General features: G+C 48.7%; 1 pseudogene; it reads right to left on the bottom strand.

The window, feature by feature from the left end:
• LOC101589430 overlaps positions 1-7,092 on the bottom strand; it is an 11,183-nt pseudogene extending 4,091 nt beyond the window's left edge.
• Between the last annotated feature and the right edge of the window lie 2,225 nt (positions 7,093-9,317).

Below are 9,317 nucleotides of genomic sequence, written 5' to 3' on the forward strand. Positions count from 1 at the left end.
GTGTCATGGGCTTGATTTCAGCTTTAAGTTTTAGCCCAAGGAAAACATCCCATTTAAATTATGCAAAGACAGCCTTCCTCGTACCTTACAAATACCAAGCTCCTTATTTCTGACCCAGAGATCATATGAATTCAATGAACATGAGGCATTCTACAACGAAAAAGTGCCTGGGGATTGAATTGGGTTCTTCAGACCATGCAGACAGTGGGGAACACTTCTGAGCACGAGCCCAGGCCCTGTGTGTGGGAAATAATGCTCAGATAGCCATGTGCATGACTTTCTCTTGCCAGAACCTGATTGGCCTCAATGATTTCAGATTATGATAAGAATGGCTGGTGGCTGTTCAAAGCCCAACCTTCCCCTTTCCCCTTGGGTGATCTTCTTGCCTGTGTCTCAACTTTCAAGTGTTTAATTTCTGTAAAGTCAGGACAAAGATCAAAGCAACTGCCCCCTGGCCTGAAGCTGAGCAAAGCACTGAATGATGTACTAAAGCCCGCTCATCTGAGGACCTGGAGCCTCCCTCCTTTCACCCACTTGTGCTTACTTAGCAGCTGCTTTTATACCCTGCTCCTATTGCATATGCTGTTCTGGTGAATTACACATATTGATTGCCTTGACCTAATACTTCATTTCCAGATGGAGAAACTGATGCAAGGATAGACACACACATGATCTGGACCAGAGTTCAAAGACAGAGCTGGGATCAAAGATCAAAGCTGGGATGTGGATTCAGGGCTGTGAGGATTAAAGTGCAATCTGCTTAGTGAGGCTTTTGATAAAAGCGCAGATGGAAGTCCCACACCAAGCTATCCAGACGACATCCCAGCACACTTTAAGCCTGGTACAGAGGATCAAACTCTGGACCTCTGCCTTGCCAGACAGGTGCTTATGCTGCTGAGCTATCTCCTCAGACCTGCCAGACAATATCCTAAAGTAGCAAAACCGAACAGCAGTGTCGTGGCAAGTGGTGGTAGTCAGGTGGCAGGGAGAAGGCTGCTGAGTAAGAAAAGGGGCAATTTGTTGTCAGGCTGGGGCTGAGGTGTGAGGCGCCACAAGCACAGGCGTAGTACATTTAGCTGAGCCAGAGAAATTCCAACCTCAGGCTCCTTGAGCCTTCACTGAGCACAGGGAATTTGAGACTTTCTTCAAAACTTGTTGGGTTTGATACAGAAGGACACATATTTTCCTAAGCTGAGCAATTCCAACCATGGGCTCTGCGTGCCTTCTCACATATCCTCCTATATATTGTGAGGGCCTCATGCAGAGTGGACTTTGGCACAATTAATAGCTACCCCAGCTCAATGGGTGTAAACTAGGAGCTGCTGGTCGTAACACTTACTAAATACACCTGGCATTAAAGCCCGCTCCCTGGGCCCAGGTGATAGTTGTTTTGGGGCAAGCCAGCCAGCCAATGGGCAGTGGGGACAGCACTAAGGGGCGAGTTAAAAGGCGCCTGCCTGGCCTGGCCTTATTCTGACTTTTGGGTCTGCTGGGCAAGCGTGCTCTCTTCCTTCCAAGCTTAGGAGTTCCTCAGGGAAGAGGTTCTAGGGCTTTTGTCTGTCTCTTGAGCTGTTCTAGCTTTTAAGTAACTTCAGAAGGAATCTAGCACACAAAGCACAAGGGCTCCTTTCCCCCCTGAAGCAGAGTCATGTTGCTGGTTGAATTCTTAACTAGAGGCATCCTTCCACCTCAAGGTGTAAATGAGCAAAATAGAGGAAAGGCACTAGGAAGTGGGAAGTTCTTATGAGGAAGGGAAGAAGAAGAGATGGCGGAGGGGAGGAAGGAAGGGGAAGAAGATTTTATGGAAGGAGGGGAGAAAGTGGAAATGGAGCTCTTGCAAGTGTGGAGGGGAAGAAGGGTTGAGGAAAGAAGCAAAAAGGATGTTGCTTCTATGTGTAGATTCCTTGGGATGAATTGGAGCATTATGTACCTCAAGCATGGAATAACATCTCAATTTTTTTCTACAAAAGTAACTTTTTGTGCTCCACAGAAAGCTGCTCTGAGTTAAATGTGGGCAGGGGTTTCCATGCCGAGGCCAGGAGGCTACGAGCCATGAAGGTGCCCTGGGTTTCTGAAGGAAAACTTTTGTGGGCTCCGAGTCCTGCAAGCCAAGCTCTGAAGAGGGCGGCAGAGGGAGCCGAGCTGTCTGGTCGGGCACGCACATCAGCAAAAGCTTGCTTGCTATTGTGGGGCTGTCTGAGAAGGGATGAGTGACCGTTCTGCCCCTCAGTGCTGTCCTTGCAGTCCTAGGGCTCAGATTTGGGGGTCAGGCGGGACGTGGGGGTGGGTGGCTGCACACCTTTCATCCTGGGAATCCCTGAGCAGATCCCAGGTGGGTGGCGAGTAGCCAGTTTCTCATGAACCATAGATGCTGCCTTGGCTACTACCCCACAGTGCTGTACTTTTGAAACCACCCCGACTTTCTCCCAAGTTACCTCTACCACCACACCTGGTGCTGATCCAGAGCAGCTGTGAGGACCCTAGGGATTAATGGAAATTTGCTGACTGCTGGCTCTGTAGCGGTTAGCAACTAGGCTGCATCACTGAGAGACCAAACTTGGCAGTAAAAGGCTGTGGGTTACCAAGTACAGGGATAACTTGGTGAACTCTCCCAAAGGGCTGGGTCAAAGGCCATTTTCAGCCCTCCTGTCTTCAGCAGTGGGAGCATCAGCTGTGGGGGGCCTTGGTCTAAGTCCCCAACACACCCCACATATCTTATTTCTGAACTTGGTTGTTCTTTCCTGATCCCTTATGGGATGGAAAGGGTGCTTGGGGTCCCTGGGGGTGGGGACTGAAGCTAAGATGTCTCTGAAACCCTGTGAAAAACCTCAAGACCACTTTGGCCAAGCAGAACCTTTACATTTTGTGCTATCAGGCTTCTTACAGAATACACATGGTGACCTTCCAGGTAGCCTGGCTTCCGGAGACAGCCAGACCTGGGCAGCTGGGGGTGCTCAGGCTGCTAACCTAGTCAGCTTTCTTGCCCGATTAGTGTGGAATGTTGGCTTTCACATTCAAGAATTTCCAGCTGCCTTTGGGAGGGAGTCTTGTGAACTTGAAGATGTTTCACGGTGGAACAGGAGGTCTGGAGGACTCCATTTCAAAAGCAGTGCCCTGTGTTTTGTCCTGTGCAGGCTTTAGGAGCCATCCCTCTCTCCTGCTTTTCCTCTTGAGAAGGGAAGGGAGCGTGAGCCTGGAGGAGAGGCAGGGAATGCGAAGACGGGATCAGGACATGATCTGTGAGTGTCACAAGTGGAGCATTCTGTGCTACTATGTGCAGGTGGAGATGCAGGTTGGCAATGGAGGAAACCTGTCCTCGGGGCCAGTCCTATCCTGCACATGGCGCCTCCTGACTTCCCTGCTCATCCTGCACAGCTAAATTTGGTGTAAGAAGCATCTCAAAAGAATGTTGAAAACAAAGGATGTTGAAAGATCCCATTTGATGCTCAAATCCAAACTTGAAACACCTAAGGAACATGTTAATCTTCACCTGTCTGCAGAGAGCTGAGGATAGAGGGCTCAATTCTTTTGAATCCAGTGTGTGCAAAGGCGGGTGTGCGGTGCATGGGCTTCTAGAGCACTCCTGGGAGGAGCAGGAGAATTGCTGACCACTTCCTTGGGAAACCCATCTAAAGGAGGCTGAGGCTCTTCTGTGCCCAAGCCCGAAGCTGAGGCACTGGGAGTTGGCCAGTTTTAACATCTGCTCATGGTTTCATGCAAACAAGCGCATTCTGAAGTCTTCGGGAATAAAAACGAAATCTTCTAAGATGACATTTCAGTAACTCGGGCTAGCGAAAAGCTGTCACCGCGTTTGTACAGAGCTCTGCAATGTTGAGGAACGACGTGAAAACCAAAAGTAGTTTCAGACAGTTTTTATTGGCAATTGGGAGGCTCGCTCCAGAGCCGGGCGGGCGGCTGCCTGGGCCTTCACTCCAGAGTCACACGTAAGCGCAGCACAAGAGCTGCTGTTAGTGGCTGCCTTTCGCAGGTGGCCCTGGATGTACAATGGCCAGTTAGAACTTGGGCTTCTAATCCAGGTCAACACGGAGAAACGGAGGTGGTAGGGCAAGAATTCAGTGTTGTGGAATTCTCTCAGAGCTCACTTCAGTGGGGAGAGACTGCTCCTCCCTTTAGGAAGAGGCTGCATCCCATCGAGCTTGAGGGAGCTTTTTGCCCAAGAGCTGTGTCACTGTCTAGGGTCATCCGGCTATCTTTGCAGGACTTAATGTGCAGCTGAATAGGCTGTGTGCTTATTACCACCAGTGAGGGCAGTTTCCAGGGATTACCGTTTACATGAGGACACGTCCTGGAAACTTCATCTCTTACTCTACCAAATCTCAAACCTAACATTCTAGTTAATTAGTCCAATTAAAACTTTAGATTGTGAAAATTAGAAACTAAGTCTTATTTACCGAGTTGCCACAGCTCAATGCCATGTACCCATCTCTAACAATACAGCTTTCATGTTTCAAAGATAAAAATCCATCAGTCTTGGGAACCAAAATCTTGGTGACACTCCAAACACAACTCCTGCATTATCTTCCTTTGCACTCCTTTTAAGCAAAGCACGTCAAGCAAGGCACACCTGTGAGGGTGAAGGAGGGGCAGCTGTGCTTACTGAAGGCGGTGAACAAAGAAATGGTGCTGGAGTGGCAAAGGCATGCTGCACGCCATGCACATAAACCGAGTTCTTGGGCTCAAGAGCGAGAGAAAGAAGGGGAGAGTGCACATGTGCTGTGGTCTGGGTTTTCACGGCATTGCCTTAACGTGATCACGCTCAAGTGGGCAGAGGAAAGCATAGATCGCTAGGGAGTGCCGCCTCTGCTTTGGGTGTGTGTGGCATCTCTGAGGCTGGTCTTCAACTCCTCCCATCAGCTTTCCCAGACTAGTCTCTCTCCACCCAAGGGAACAGTCTAAAATAGTACAAAGGAAAGTGAGTGGAATAAAGCCACTCTTGGAAAGTGGGTGGGGCCTGAGCTGGGTAATGGCTGAGTACCAGGCAGGGGCCCTGTTTGATGAAGTCTGAAGTCCCAGAGGAGACCTCATTGCTCCCCAGTGGCCATTTCTGATTGGATATCAGCTCGCTGCACAAGGGTAGGGGGCATGAAAAGTCTTTCTTGCCTGTCCTTAGAACGGTTCCTACAAAGCAGAAACCAGCTCCTCTGAGTACCAGGCATGCGGCCTGCATGCAGAAGACAACCTAGGCTCGTGTTCTCTTTCTATGGAGATCATTTAGGGTCCTGGCACTCTCTTCCTTCCCTGATCACCATAGCCATCTGAGCTCATGTGGGTGGAGGGGAGCAAATTTCTCATTCCCAATATCTGGTCTACTATAAAGGCAACCCTCATCTTTGGCTCTGGGCTGAAAATGACTAACTGGAACTCCAGGTCTCTAACTCGGTGGAGTATGAAGCACTTGGAGAAAAACTGGCGGTTTTGCATTTTAATTTCCTTAGAACTCAGCTTAGTGGGAGGAGCTGCACCTTACATTGCCCGAGTCCAACCCTGATGCAATGTCCTAGTTCATATCTACTCATGTTTCAATTCCCATCACTGTGCCTGACTGTCCAGCTCAGTCTGTGGCCCTTTCCTTAGCTGGCTGCCTCCAACTTATTCACCTTGGATTTGTGGCTTATGTCACCTATCACTTTTGCGCTTCATATATCAGTGGACATACTTAGAACTTCAAAAGGTTTATTATATATTCAATTCTAGTAAAGTGGATGTTGTTGGTCTCTTCCTTCTGGTTCATCACTCATCCTACTCCCCTGTCCCTTACTGTAGGACTATGCCACAAGGGAAGGAGCATGTATCCCGCCCATCTTCAAGCTAACTTTTCAGATGGTGTTGATTGGTAACCTGCAGAACGGGAATGGTCCCACAGCCTGTCTTTATCTGGGTCATTGGGCTCACGTACTGGTAGACGGCATTGTGGTGAAGTGCTACCATCTTGTCCTGTCTCTGCAGCTGAAGCAAACCCCAGCTCTGCTCTGGCACAGTGTCCCACCCTTCCAGCATGTGCACCTGTACCACTGCCACTGGATTGCCTCTCGCCTGGGCAACCAGAGACTCCAGCATGTCTTCCCTCGAGCCTTGTAAGATCTGGCCTCTCACCACCCACAGACTGGTTCAGGACATCTTAAATTGTCCCTTGAGGGTTATGATGCTACCTTTATGCCAGTAGTCTGCAAAGCACACATGCAGGACTTTGGCTGCTCTTGGGTGCAGGTCTTAAGACTGTTGTCCCGGAGGGTGTTTCACTGATGTTGTGAATGATTTGAATACTCCCACTGTCCACAGATGCCTTTACTCTGGTGTGCCTTCCTTGAGGCACTTGCACTGTTGCCCCCAGAAAGTTCTGCTTACCTGGCCAGGATGCAATGAATTCATGTCAAATGTCCACTGGGAAACAGGCTGTAGGCAGAACTCACTAATAGTCACCATATGACAGTCAACCACTAGACCCACTATTGCCTGCACATAAAAATCAAGGTCTTCCACTTCTAGTAGAGTCCCCAGTTAGGGCTAGAAAGTACTGCCTCAGCCCCCAGCACCAGCCTAAGGCCTGTCTGTTTTATTTTTCTTGTTGTCCATCAGTCTTGGTTGGGTCAGTAGGAGTCACTGGAAGCCAAGGCCTGGGCCTCAGATTGGCATGCAGCCCTAACCCTCAACGCCTCAGTGAGTTTACAAGGGGCTTCACCACTTGATTGAAAGTGTGGCCAATCCCTTCCCAGATTTTCGGCCCATGCCCTGCAGCATGGGCACCTCGCAGGTATCCACTTCATAACTTGCTTCTGGCACTTCTGGCTCCGGGGTTCTGTCCAGTGATGCATTCTTTCTGGATCCTCAGGACAGAGTGCATAGGGTCAACACTTGCATTCTCTTTAGAGACTATGGTTCCCCCAGCTCCTTCACAGCCCGGGACAACATCCTATCCACCAAGGCCTCTGCGGATGGCCCAGAGGTCTGGGCCAAAGGCTGAATTTATAGTCTTTCTGGATTCTTGGGGATGGCAAGTTCCTTCCAGGCCTTCACATTTTGCAGCTCCTTTCCTTGCATGGTCTTGAAGAAATCCTTCTCTGGAGCCACCATGTGCCTCCAAAGGGAGCTGCAGGTAAAGCAAAGAAACTGGAGCAGCAGGCTTGACATCCCCAGGATTCGAAGGCTGTCATTTTTCCTCAGGTCCCAAACCAGTGCGCTGCTTGTAGGGAAATTTAGTTTGAGTTGTAGTGGCTGTGTACCTGCTGAGGTGCATGAGAACTACCTTTCCCACAAAACACTGTGGAAAAGGGACTGTGGGAACAAAGGTCGTTCTTTTAAATGCATAGGCATGCATGGCAGAAAGCATTCTGGGACATGTAGTTTATTCTGTGGTGCCAGGGCTCCTTCCTGTGGCCTGTTTGGTACCTGGGATTAGATGTGCACCACTACACCAGGGAAATGTAGTTCCCTTGGTTTTATTTGATGCATAGGAATTTCTTTCCAGGTTTGAGTGAGCACCTTTTTTCAGGGCTAACACTAGCTTGTCCCCCTGGACCAAGAGCTCGCAGAACTCTGCCCACTGTAAGTCCATAGTACTTTAGGTCTATTACCACAGTAGAAAGTAGATAAGACCTCCCATGTAAACATTATATGGACTCAGTATGGTTTTGGGAGTGTTTTAAGTCATGAGGGCTATTGGTAATCAGAACCAAGACTGTCTCTCTGGCAAAGTGGTTTTTTTTTTGTGGTAATCACTGGCCTTCTGCTCTTTCTCCTGAGAAGGAAGCCCCATTCAGCTACCCCCTTGGCTTTCTGCTCACTGGAGAGTTCTGTCGTTGGCTGCTGTTCCTCTTCTGTGTGCGCATTTCGAGTGGAACGCCTCATTACATGTTGTCCACATTTGACTGTCTTCGTTGAACTTGCTGTAAAGGTTCCTTTATTGTTCCACACTGAAGTCTTCTGCTTAGTGTCATCAATTACAAGTACACTGCAGCATTTGTCCTTAATGACCAGCAGCTGCTTCCTATAGACCATCACTGTTCCCTGAGGGATAGTCATTCTTGTTGCCCTCTGACCTTGTCTGTGGCATTCACCCTGGACAAAAGGGACCTGAGGAACATATCCTTTTCCTGAAAGAGTCACATTGTTGTCATACAGAATGGTATCTTTGGTCTATTCATTAGCTTCTGTCACCACATAGAGGCTGTCCCTTTTCCTTCGGTAAATGCTCAGAAATGATGGCTTTGGGTCCAACAGTTTCCTGTTTTGGAGGATTTCCAGGTTGTAGTTTGGGATGCTCACACTCTGAATCTCAAGAGTGGATGATGCAGTGGCCCAAGAAGCCCCTCTTGACACACTCACTTCCACACTAGCCTTGACACCCGCATCAGCCTTGATACCCACATCACCCTTCAGCTTGTTGGCCTCGAAGTCCTTGGTGGTAAGTCATCCAAATAGTACAGAGTCTGGGACTGAAGAACTTGGTTCCAGAGTGAACGATGTTCTTTTCTTTTGCATGAAAGAACATCCAATTGGAATGTCCTCAGGATGTTCCCCACTCAAAATCGAGATTTCTTTATTATACTCAACTGATTGAATTTCTTGGCATCTGGTGCACACGTGACAGGCATCACGTCTTTGCCTCCTAGATGTTTGATCATGTTCTTGCTGGCCTGCACAAATATGCTTGGCATGTTGCTGGAAGCAGATAGGAAGAGACACAAAGTTTAACAGATCCTATGTCACTTTTGTCCTGTATGCAAAGAGTGTGGCTGAGCAGCAGACCTTCTAGTCTTCAGATTTTCTGGTGACAAGCAGACGTGGTTACAAACTCTAGACTGGATCAGTTTAGTTCTGACTGCGTCTTCTCCCACCAATTGACTCAATTTTCCATGCAGTGTTCTGGGGAGATGGCACAGCAAGGGCCCCTCCCTTTCAGAAGACCAGGTCTGGGCCTACATCCTGGATCACAGCACCTCAGCTCTCAGGTCCTGCGTAGCCAGAATTTGTAAGATCCTCTCCCTAGCTTTTGTTGTTCTTCTAGAGAATTATCAGAGTTTCAGGAAGGTACAATGTCCACGTCCACCTTGTCGAGAAGTAGGCACTAGAGGAAATGGTGTCTCAAACTTCTGCCCTCTGGAGGCAGAGACTTCTAGAGTTTGAGGATTAACTCAAGATCCACTGGGATTATTGGTGACCCACTGTGATTATAGGTTTTAGTACTGCTGGGATTATGGGTGTGAGTGCTACACCTAACCTGGGGCTAATAGCCTGAATAACTTGAGTGAGACAGTTTTTCTTTGTGTGTCTGTGTGTCCGTGTGTGTCTGTCTGTCT

Source organism: Octodon degus, unplaced genomic scaffold (assembly GCF_000260255.1).
Source record: "Octodon degus isolate 3935 unplaced genomic scaffold, OctDeg1.0 scaffold00076, whole genome shotgun sequence".
NCBI lineage: Eukaryota > Metazoa > Chordata > Mammalia > Rodentia > Octodontidae > Octodon > Octodon degus.